A 12,343-nucleotide genomic window follows, 5' to 3' on the forward strand; every position below is an offset into this window, starting at 1 on the left:
GCTCTTATTTTTATGCTAGAATGTTATCTCTGTTGAAATGTTGGGGTTTTTGCATCCTATTAAAAGTGTTAATAAGCTGTGTTTAAGACCTTACTTTGCAATTATGTTGAGCCAGCTAAATAAATCGATACTGACTTTCAGCCCATTTAAGGAGTAAAATTGAACTCCTGCTAATTTAACAAATATTTTAAAAATCAGAGTTGATGAACATGTTAATGTTGTCCAAAATAAGTGTATTTAATTTGTGGTGATAAACATGAGGCCATCACCCACCAATCCTTCGGCGGGAAGGTGGGGAGGACACAAGAACGGGGGGCAGGCAACAAAGTGCCTTTGGCGGGGCCAGGCTGCGGGGCCTTCCCACACGCCTGTCCATGGTTTCTCACTCATCTGAGAAGCAGCATTTTCAAAGCACTGCCTTCCCCTTGAATAAGCACATGTCTAGCGGAGGCAAGTGCAGGTGAGCTCTGTGGGGGTCCTTGGGTCCCCAGGACCTGTCTTGCCAAATACTTTCCACAGCTCAACTCACCAACAATATCCCCCTTTCTTCCCCCGACATGGCACATGCTGTCATCTTTAAAGGGTAAAAATGAGCCCAAAGACTAAAACCCAGATCAATTCCCAGGCAAAAGCTTCAAAACCTTCGGATTGTCATGTCTTGAATAAACAACAGAAGTTGGTTTAAATCAAAAGGTCTGAATGGCTGAAGCTGAAGCCACCCTCCAGCCAGGGGAGATTGAGGGGCCAGGCAGGGGCAAGCCTGCCCAGGACCAGGTCCCTTCACCCTCACCTGCTGGGATCACACCAGGGAACACGGCCTGGAAACGGAGGCTCTCCAACCCGAGCAACTCGTCCAAGCTCACCCAGGGAGTAACTACGGGGCCCATTGGCCAAGCTGGGCAGGATGACACCTGCCGGGGCTTTCCCCAGATTCCGGGCAAGTGAGCTTGCTGCACCAGGGATCTGGAATGTGGCCTGGACCTGCCAGCCACACAAAGAAAACGTCCTACGAAATTTATTAACTCTTTTTTAATGCCAATATTTCACTATGTATAACATACTTATTCATTTTAATATAGAAAACAATGCTTCCGTGAGTTGTCATGGAGTAAGATCGGTGCTCCGGGAAGATGCATGGTTTTTATGCAGATTATACATTGTGTATACATTGTGTGCTTCTGTTATACAGCGGTGAGGGAAGCCATCTGGCCTGGGGCTGGATTACAGACGGGAGCTCCACCCAGCAGACGGAGTTGGCGAAAGACACACATTTTCTTTTCCTGGCATTAACTTCTTATCAGCCTAGATGGCAGGATTAGGGATGAGACAAGGATGCTTCCAACGAGAGAGCACCCTTACTCACACGCCTTCCCATGAAGCACACTGCCCGCAAGTCACAGGGTGCAGCCCGGGGCCCAGAGCATCCGTGCCTCCAACTCGTGGAATCACATGTCCTTCCTGGCAAACTAGTGACAATAAACAACATGTACCATTCTAGACCACCATTCAAGTCCTCAAATATCCTGCAAATGCACCCAAATTACTCTTTTACTGTTATTTATATTATTTATGGAGTCTCGTTTTTCCAAGTAAATTATTCTCTGCTTGACTCTGATATATTAGTTTGAAATGACAAGTATTAAAACAGTGAACACAAAATGAGCTCCCAGATAAAGACAAATGAATCTTCAGGTCTAGTGATAGAAGTTCCTGGAAGCCTATTTGAAATCTGTGTACTTAGAATATCAGGTGACTGAGAGACGCAGTGAAATGTAATGAGTCACACTCCGTGCTCCTTGGAAGCGTCCTTGTGGCAGGAACTGTGAGGTTACACAGCACCAAGGGGTCTCGAGTGTCTACAGCATGGGGCACTCACTATTCTCAGCTGCAGATTTCAGACACCCTCACAGGCTGAGTCCAACCAAGAGGAAATCGGGAGCCTGGGCCCAGGGTCCATGCAGGGCCTGCCCTTGGGTCCTGCAAAGGTTTTCTGACCAGCTGGGTGTACCAAGCTCTGGGGAGACGCCGGGGCTCCAGGGCTCACAGCCGGGAGCAGGAGTGGGCCGTGAGCCAACCCTCAGGGCAGGATGCTGGACACCCGGAGGAGAAACTTGGTGGCACAGAGGGTTCTGGAAAGTCCTCCTGGGGACTGGAGGTCGGAACTGAGTTCGTCAACCTGTAACCAGAAGAATCAGAAATCCCTGCTGTCTCAGACCAGTGGGGTCTCACCATGACAGGGAGCTAGGGGACACGAGAGAGAGGAGAACGTGGAGTCTTTCCAGCTCTGGAATGAAGAGCAGGGTATTAACCCCTGACTTCAACGCGGGAGCCTTTAGTCCGAGCCGGGGACACAGGCACACAGGCCCCATTCCCAGCAGCCAGAGCCCATGGCAAACCCGGAGCAGGCCCGGGGGTCTCTGTGGTCCCTGAAGGCGGAGACAATGGCAATCAGTGGGAGCCCTGGCCAGACCCCAACTCAACTCACCCGAGGCTTACGTAGGGGATCCTCTGTGAACGAGCACCCCTCGTTCTGAGGGTGTGCACCCCAGAGAGGTGGAGGCCCACCCTGGCCCTCCAGGAGAACACAGGGCAGCGTGCTGTGTCCTGGGACATAATTCTGGTCCCTTCCCTTTTGTTTCCCAGATAACGTCTTCCCAGGAAATCCCTCTCGCCGCCTCCACCCCACCTTCAAAATGCCAGGAGCCCGCGTGGGTTTCTGAATCCACCACTGTCGCTCTTGCTGCCACCGGGTGCCACTGCTGTGGACAAGTCCCCTCAAGGACGGGGGTCCCTGCAGGTCCTCAGCGGCGCCCATCCCTGGGCTCTGGGCTTAGTGCTTCCTTCCTTCGTGCTATGGCCACAGCCACCGCCCCAAACACTCCGTGCATCAGGGTGGCCTCACAGGCCCAGGCGTCACCATGCCTGCCGAGCCCCCCTCCTACTCAGCCAGACCCCAGGCTCTCCCTTCCCTCAAGCACCCTGTGATGTCCCCGGGTCCTGCCCTGCCTGGGATCTAAGTCAGGGCCCTCCTAATCCAACAGAGGAGCTGCCCGAATGCTGAGCCTCACGAGGAAAAGATCTCTAACTGGATCCCATCCTCCAGAGGTTCCCAGGCTGTCATGCCCTCCCGGAGACCTCAGTGAGGCAGCGCTGGTCCGTGATTCCACGAAATCAAAGAGCCTGCTGCTCACTCCCTGGAGCTGCACATCCACTCTCACTAACCACACGGGGGAGAGGTTCCGAGCAGGCAGGAGCAGGGCAGCCCAGGCTTGCCAGCTCCCTCACAGAACAACCCCAAGTGGCTGTGGCTAGGGAGCCCAACTCCAGGTTCCACCCCTGCTAGGGAGCTGTTTCCTGAGTCAACAGTGGTACCGAGTGTGACCGGCATGGGGGGAACACGGGTGATGCAGCAACCCTGGACGCTGGCTTTGGAAGGGGTGGACTCTGCTCCTGGGCGCTGTGGGGATGCCCTCATTCCCGGGTTGTAGCAGCACTGAGCGGAGGCCTGAGGCGCTGGAGCTAGTTCTGGACAGCACCTGGCCACTTTCCCCTGCACAGCCTGCCGTGTCCGCACCTGCACCCTGCAACCACTCCCTACAGGAGCCCCTTCAAAGTCAGAGGATGCCTCAGGCTTTGAGTCTCCTCAGTAGGGGACCCCCATAAACAAGGAGGCCTGTTTCTTTTTTTTTTTTTTTTTTTTTGAGACGGAGTCTCGCTCTGTCGCCCAGGCTGGAGTGCAGTGGCGCGATCTCGGCTCACTGCAAGCTCCACCTTCCGGGTTCACGCCATTCTCCTGCCTCAGCCTCCCGAGTAGCTGGGACTACAGGCGCCCGCTACCACGCCCGGCTAATTTTTTGTATTTTTAGTAGAGACGGGGTTTCACCGTGTTAGCCAGGATGGTCTCGATCTCCTGACCTCGTGATCCGCCCGCCTCGGCCTCCCAAAGTGCTGGGATTACAGGCGTGAGCCACCGCGCCCGGCCAGGAGGCCTGTTTCTATAATCAGAGCTTCCTGGAGCTCTGGAATTCAGAGCAGACATTAATTCTACTTTTTTTTTTTTTTTTTTTTTTTTTTTGAGGCAGAGTCTTGCTCTGTCACCCAGGCTGAAGTGCAGTGGCGCAATCTCAGCTCACTGCCATCTCCGCCTCCTGGGTTCAAGCGATTCTCCTGCCTCAGCCTCCTGAATAGCTGGGACTACAGACACATGCTGCCATGCCCAGCTAATTTTTTGTATTTTAGTAGAGACAGGGTTTCACCGCGTTACCCTAGCTGTTCACGAACTCCTGAGCTCAGGCCATCTGCCGGCCTCGGCCTCCCAAAGTGCTGGGATTACAGGCGTGAGCCACCGTGCCCGGCCAACGTTAATTCTTTAATTCAACAAACGTGTATCTGGTCTACCTCGGAGCTTGGGGGGAATTCCTGGGAGGCCGGGAAGGACAGGCTGAGGCCAAGGACATGGTGCTCAGGCCAGGCCCAGTGCCATGCAGGGAGACCTCAGAGGCTCTGACCAAATCCACCAGGAGAAAGCAGAGTGGCCCAACCACGCCCATCCCAGAAGGAAAATGCCTCAGTGTCTCTTTCCTCTGTGCTAGAAAATGGCTTTGTTTCCCTCAGGGCGCTGGAACCGGACCCCGTGCAACTTCTCCCAGGAAACTGGTCCCCATGGCCCATCTGGGAGACCCTCATTCCTGCATCCTGACACCTGCTCTTCCAAGGGGAAGATTCCACGGAAAGAAACTCCCACCCCCCAGCTGAGACCCCTCCACCCTTAGACTCCATTCTGGGGGCTGGAGCTTTGAGAGGCATCTCCACACTCACCCAGCCGATGCTTCCCTGGCTGGGAGTGGGAGGGCCCAGGGTTTGGAGGGCAGCCCCCGAGGAGGTGCACACTCACCTCCTGGCTTCTTCCTGGGAGGCTCAGCAATGCTACACATGCCCAGCCCTGCTCCAGAAATGCAAAGTTGAGGGACCCATGGAAACGGTGGCGGTGTCCGTGTAACCAACAACACATCTGCAATTGCACCCGTGATTTGGCAGACCTACTTCTTTTCTCTTAATTTTACTGGCCGGATTTGGTGACATCAATAAGCAAAGCTCTAAACCTAACATCACAAAACCTTTTTGAAGACTGAATCGCGACAGAATCTCCCACTTTCTTCTTCACAACTCGAGTGGAAACCAGATTAACATTTAAAATGAAATAGTCACGGAATATTTTAATAGCATTTCTCAGAGACCAGAACTTTGTTCCCTAGTGGCCAACCCAGGAGGAAGATTTTGTGTCCAAACTCAGGAGAAATGAGCATTTTTTTTTCCTACCTGTTTCTTATGAGGTGAATGAAACGGGCATTTTCTTTGTTTGATTTTTCTCTTTCTTTCAAAGACTGACAGGAAAATGCCTCAGTTTCCTCCTCTCTAAAACAATGAAAGTTAAAAGGTGATGACGGATGACAAAGGTGGAGGAGAGCGAGGAGGAGCTCGAGCAGGAGGGGAGAGTAGTCTTGGGAAACAGCACATGAAAGCTGTGATAAATTTCAGCAATGCTGTGTCTCATTTCAGATGTCCTTCTGTGGGTTTTGCAGACAATTTAGGAGAAGTCCAACGAAAAGGGAAGTTGCCTGAAAGAGCCGGCTCCCGATCCTTTCAAATGAGGTCCGAGAGCACCACCCCGCGGCAAGTCCCTCTCATTGCTGTTGCTTGCGTTTGCTTTCTGAGCCCCTCCTCCGGCCTGGTGCAGCTGCCTCCTGCTGCCGGGACCATGCCAGGAAGGAGCCAGGAGGCGAGTATGCACCTCCCCAGGGGCTGCCGGCCAAGCCCCGAGCCCTGCCCGCCCTCCCCAGCCAGGGAAGCACCAGCTGGGCGAGTGTGAAGGTGCCTCTCAAAGCTCCAGCCCTCCAGAATGGAGTCAAAGGGTGGAGGGCTCTCAGCTGGGGCGGGTGGGAGTGGCGGTTTGTTTCCATGGGAACTTTCCCTCGGAAGAGGCAGGTGTCAGGATCTCCCAGCCAGGGAGGATGTTTGCCTTTGGAATGTGTCCCGAGTCTAAATTATTTAGACTTTGTCTACACAACCTACCAAAGAGCGTTTTGGCCCCTCCTGCCCCTCCCCAGAGGACACGGCAGTGGCGCTGAGGGGCCTGGGTCCTCCCCTCCAACTGGATCTTAAGGGAAACTGAGCCACAGGCCACTGCCCCCCAACACCTTCAGCTGCTTCTGCCTCAAGGGGGATGCTGCCCTCTGTTTCTGCACAGTTTGTGTCTTTGGGGGCAGGCCCCGGCCCGTGACACATGCAGGGCTTTGTCTCCCATTGGGCGGCTGCAGGCGGCCCCATTCCAGGCCATCAGCAGGACCCCTAGAGCCCCAGCCCCAATCCTCCAGGTGTGGGAGGGTGGACAAGAGCAGGCATTAGGGCACAGTCCCCAGGAGCCACGCAGGGCCTGAAGGGGCTTCCACCTGGACCCAGGCTTCTCCCTCCCCTCCCTTGCAGGGAGGCTGGCATCCTGGGCACAGGCTCAGGGGTCGAGCTCAGGCTCTCCTTCTGGTGGCCGGAGGAGACCCCACAGTCCCTGCTTCCCCTCCACAGGCCCCGCTGCCCACTTCTCTCTTCTTAGCTCTTCCTGTCTTTCGAGGCAGACTTCTTGTCTCTTCAGGCCCAGAGAGGGAGGGGACAGATGGCCAATTCCCTGCCAGTGGTCACTGCAGGCGCCGAACCATTCCCCACCCAGCTGGCCCGCCCTCCCTCGCCTGGGGGCCAGGATCGGAGCGGAAGATAGAGAAGCACCTTCTCCTGCTTGGACTCGGGTTTCAGGCTCCAGGCCTGGATTGCCACAAATTAGCCATGTGACTTTGGGAAGTTACTTCCTCCTGCTATGCCTCAGTTTGCTCATCTGTAAGAGGGGATAGATAATAGGAGGCCACGTCCCACCAGGTCGCTGCACCCCCGGCCAGGAGTGTCACTGGGACTCTGCCTAGGTTCCACCTTCCTTTGTCTCCCGAGACCCCCCACCCCCGGTAGGCACGGGACTCCCTGGGAGGGGAGGGGCGGTGACCCTGAATCCTGGCCCAACACACTAGTTGCCCCTTGAAGGTGCTAATAGGGTATTGAACAAAGCCTCATCAGGTATTACAACACCCAGCATATAAAACCTCATTCTTCAAATCTGCTTTAGAAAAACAACTTTTCCTTTAAGAAAGGCTGATTAAATCCAAAGGTGTCACTTCAGTGATCTGGCCATTTTCCAGACTGAAGGAAAGGCTGGAGCACGGGAGACTCTGACAGTGAAGACACCAGCGGGCAAGGGGAGGGCAGAGGCCTAGGTGCTGCGGGAGACGCACAGGAGAGGCCCAAGTGGGTGGGAGCTGGAGGGTCTGCCCGGAGGGAGGAGGGGTCTGTCCTGGAGCAAAGAGGAAAGGGGACTCTACAGGCAGCCATGTGGAGAGAGATGCTCCCTGCCACGTTTCCACTGTTAATTCTGGAAACTAACTTTCTAAATAGGTTTTTTAAGAAGAGAACGTCTTATAGTAACTTAGTAAACTTTATTTATTTTTTTTTTTTGAGACAGAGTCTTGCTGTCTTGCCCAGGCTGGAGTGCAGTGATGGGATCTCGGCTCACTGCAACCTCTGGCTCCCGGGTTCAAGCGATTCTTGTGTCTCAGCCTCCCGAGTAGCTGAGATTACAGGCGCCTGCCACCATACCTGGACAATTTTTGTATTTTTGGTAGAGATGGGGTTTCACCATGTTGGCCAGGCTGGTTTTGAACTCCTGACGTCAGGTGATCTGCCCACCTCCACCTCCCAAAGTGCTGGGATTACAGGCGTGAGCCACCACGCTTGGCTGTAGTAACTTAATAAACTTTTTACATAATGGACCTTCCCCAAGTAGATAAGGAACATCTACAAAGAAGCTACAGTTAACATTAGATGGTGAAAAACTAGATGCTTTTCTTCTAAGATCAGAAAGAAGGCAAGGATGTCCCCTCTGGCCACTCCTATTCAACGTCGTATAGGAAGTCATAGCTAGTGCAGTAAGAAAAGAAGAGGAAATAACACGTGTATAGATTGGGAAAGAAGAAACAAAACTGTTCACAGATGACATGATTTTCTATGTAGGAAATCTCAAAGAATCACCCCCCAAAAAATCCTGGAATTAATAAGTGATTATAGCAAGGCTCCAGGACACAAGGTTAATATACAAAAGTCCATTTCTTTCCTCTATAGCATTCATTGGACAATTGGAATTTGAGATTAAAAACACAACACCATTTATGTAAGCTCCAAGAAAATGAAATACTTAGGTATAAATCCAACAAAATATGTATAAGACCCATATGAAGAAAACAACAAAACTCTAATGAAAAAAATCTAAGAGCTAAATAAATAGAGAGACACTCCGTGTTCATGGATAGGAAGACTCGATATTGTCAAGATGTCAGTTCTCCCCGACTTCATCTATAGATTCAATGCACTCCCAATCAAAATCCCAGTGAGTTATTTCATGGATACTGACAAACTGATTTTAAAGTTTATTCAGAAAGGCAAAGACCTAAAATAGCCTACACAATATTAAAGGAGAAAAGAGTCAGAGGACTGACACCACCCAACTCCGAGTCTTATTATAAAGTGACAGTAATCAAGACAGTGTGGTATTGGCTAAAGAACAAGCAAACAAGACAACATAGTAAAATAGAGAGTGCAGAAATCGACCCACATAAGTATCAACTGACCTTTGACAAAGGCACACCAGCAAATACAATAGCGCAGAGATGATCTTTTCAACAAACGCTGCTGGAACAAGTGCATACCCCGTGCAAAAAAAAAAAAAATCAGTCTAGACACAGATCCTCTACCCTTCACAAAATTTACTCAAAGTGGATTACAGACCAAAATGTAGAATGCAAAATGAACAGTTCCAGAATATGCCATACAGAAAATGTATGTCACCTTGGGTTTGGTTTTCAGATACAACTCCAAATTGAGGTTTGATTTCATTAAAAGTTCAAACCTCTGCTCTGTAAAAGATGCTGTCAAGTAAATGAAAAAACAAGCCACAGACTGGGAGAAAATATTTTCAAAACACACATCTGATAAAGGGCTTGTATCCAAAATACGCAGAGAAGTCCAGCAAAACCAAGTTGGAGGGTGTCTCAGTTTCCCACAGCTGCTGTAACAAGCTACCATCAATTTTACAGCTTAAGACAACAGAACTGTATTCTCTCACAGTTCTAGAGGCCAGAAGTCCAAAACCAGTTTCACAGGGCCAAAATCAAGGTGTCAGCAGGGCTGTGCCCCCTCAGGAGGCTTGCTTTCCTCCTCCCGCTGCAGGGGCTGCCAGCAGTGGTTGGCTTTTGGCCACATCACTCCACTCTCCCCACCGTCTTCACGCTGCCTCCTCCCCTGAGTGTGTTAAGTCTCCCCCCGCCTCTCTCTAATTAGTGACATTTAGGGCCTGCCAGGATGATCCAGGATGATCTCACCATCCCAAGACTCTTAATCACATTACAAAACCCCTTTTCCAAGTAAAGTCACATTCACAGGTTCTGAGAATCACAACGGGGACTGACCTGTGGAAGCCATGATTGACCAACCACATCAGCATTAGAAAGGGTTCTCTTGGCTGGGCGAGGTGGCTTACACCTGTAATCCCAACACTTTGAGGGGCCGGGGCGGGTTGATCACCTGAGGTCGGGAATTCAAGACCAGCCTGACCCACATGGAGAAACCCCATCTCTACTAAAAATACAGAATTAGCCGGGCGTGGTGGTGCATGCCTGTAATCCCAGCTACTTGAGAGGCTGAGGCAGGAGAATCACTTGAACCCAGGAGGTGGAGGTTGTAGTGAGCCAAGATGGTGCCATTGCACTCCAACCTGGGCAACAAGAGTAAAACTCCATCTCAAAAAAAAAAAAGAAAGAGTTCTCGCCGAAGAGAAGACAGCACATCGACACCCACAGGGAGAGGCTGGGGACTGCTGGGTTTGGATGAAGTCCGAGAAGAGAGCGCCCTGCTTGGTGGACAGACGTTTTGGGGAGTGGCAGGATCCATTGTTCATGCAGCACCATTCCTCTAAGACACTTCTCGAGAGGCTACAGCAAAGATTTTCCGTGGTTTTTTATTCCTTTTGGGTGTCAGCTCATCTCTCGCTGCATTTCTTCCAAGTGCAAGGTGGAGCTCAGAGAGACGCCTGGAGGATGAGGCGGCACAGGCAAACCTCAGGGCATCGTGGGCTCGGTTCCAGAGGCCGCAGCACAGTGGTGATCACAACAAATGCAGCCAAACACAGTTTTTGGTTTCCTAGTGCATGTCAAATGTATGTTTACACTACACTGCGGCCTAATAAAGTGTGATAGTGATAGCATTATGTCTAAAAAATGTACATACCTTCATTTTGAAATATTCATTGCAAAAAAACACTAATGAAGTGAGCACGGGCTCTGGGAACAATGGTGCCTATGGACTTGTCCTGTGTGGTGATGCCGGAAACAGCCAGCGTGTGAAAAATGCAATACAGTGAAGCATGATAAGAGGAGGGGAAGGAGGTGTGCCTGCATGTGGAAAACTTTCATCGGAAAAGTCACAAACAATGAGGTGGATGCAGGTAGCTCTAGCCCGGAGGCTGGTCTGCAGGGAGGGCCGGGGTGTGGGTGGAGCCCAGCCAGGACCCTCGGATAGGTCCACGTGGCCAAAGCCCTGGAGGCAGGCACGGTGGGGCCCAGGGGCTGACCCAGGTGCTGATGGGTGGGGGCTGCCTGGGTCCACTTGAGGGATCCCACACCCCTCCTTCTGGCCTCAGGCATGGGCATGGGGTGAGGGAGTGGCCTGGGCAGGCCCCAGAGCATCCCAGGCTGAGACACAGATGACCAAAGTGTAGTCCTCCCCCACACAGGCAGAGTCCTGGAAGCCAAGGTCTCCACTCCAGGCCCACGAGGTCCTCACTCCAGGCCCGTGAGGTCCTCCCCACCGCTACCACCATCGCTGTCCTCTCAGGATCCTGGGGGCTCCGGCACTCTCCGGCCCCACTGGCTGAGCTGATTCCATCCCTGCCTGGGCTCAGGGCATTTCTCACTCTGACCCATCTCTCTGCTTCCCTCTGACCCCCCCACCGTCAACGTTTTGCCTGGAGCCGGGAAACAGCTCCAGGCAACACTGGGCTTTATGTCTCAACAGCCCCATGACCCAAATCCTCCCTACCAGGTCCCGTCAGAAATCCTGGGAAGAGGTCAGATCAGGCTGACGTGGGTTCTGCCCAAGAGTGGCCCAGCTAGTTTGCAGGGGGCTTCTATCACTCGGGGGGGTACTAGTAACAGGGAGAGGCTGCACAGGAGAAGAGAAGGCCATCATCTCCCTCCCCTCTGAGGCAGCAGAGAGTGAGGACCAGGAGGCCTCTGGCCAATCAGCTTTCCCTGGACGTGCAGCCCCGCCCCATGCTCGCTCCCTGAGGCTGCCCACATCCCCTGGGAGGCCACACTGGGTCCAGGCTCCTCTTCTCCCCTTTGAGCCCTGCTCTGGTGGAGCAGAGGCCGGCCCTGCCCTGGGCAACTTTGCAGCCACCTTCTAAAGCACTGGGGAGCTTCCTGGTTACAGGGTGGGGGGAAACATCCTGAGACTGAATGACCAGGGACACTCGGGTGTGTGTGTGGTTTTGTGGTGTGTGTGGCATGTGTGTGGAGGGGTGAGTGTGTGGTTTTGTGGTGTGTGTGTATTGTGTGGGGTGTGTGTGTGGTTTTGTGGTGTGTGTGGTGTGTGCGTCTGTTGAATGGGGTGTGTGTGTGGTTTTGTGGTGTGTTTGGTGTGTGTGTCTGTTGTGTGGGGTGTGTGTGTGGTTTTGTGGTGTGTGTGGCGTGTGTGTGTTGTGTGGGGGGTGTGTGTGTGGCTTTGTGGTGTGTGTGGCGTGTGTGTGTTGTGTGGGGGGTGTGTGTGTGGCTTTGTGGTGTGTGTGGCGTGTGTGTGTGGTTTTGTGTGTGTGGCGTGTGTGTGTGTTGTGTGGGGTGTGTGTGTGGTTTTGTGGTGTGTGTGGCGTGTGTGTGTGTTGTGTGGTGTGTGTGGTTTTGTGGCGTGTGTGTGTGTTGTGTGGGGTGTGTGTGTGGTTTTGTGGTGTGTGTGGCATGTTGTGTGTTGTGTAGGGTGTCTATGTTGTTTTGTGGTGTGTGTAGTGTGACCATGCTCACCCGGCTGTGATGTACCTGCTGGGTTCCCTGTCCCTTCCCTGGTTCACCCATGTCTCTCCTACTGAACGCCCAGCTTCTTCAGAGCCTTCTCCAAGGGGTGAGGAAGGGTGTGGCAAACACTGGGCTCCTGGACCAGGGGCACGCACCCCAGGAGCATTCACCTCAGAAGCGTTGACCCAAGG

This window comes from Pan paniscus, chromosome 8 (assembly GCF_029289425.2).
Source record: "Pan paniscus chromosome 8, NHGRI_mPanPan1-v2.0_pri, whole genome shotgun sequence".
Classification (NCBI taxonomy): Eukaryota; Metazoa; Chordata; class Mammalia; order Primates; family Hominidae; genus Pan; species Pan paniscus.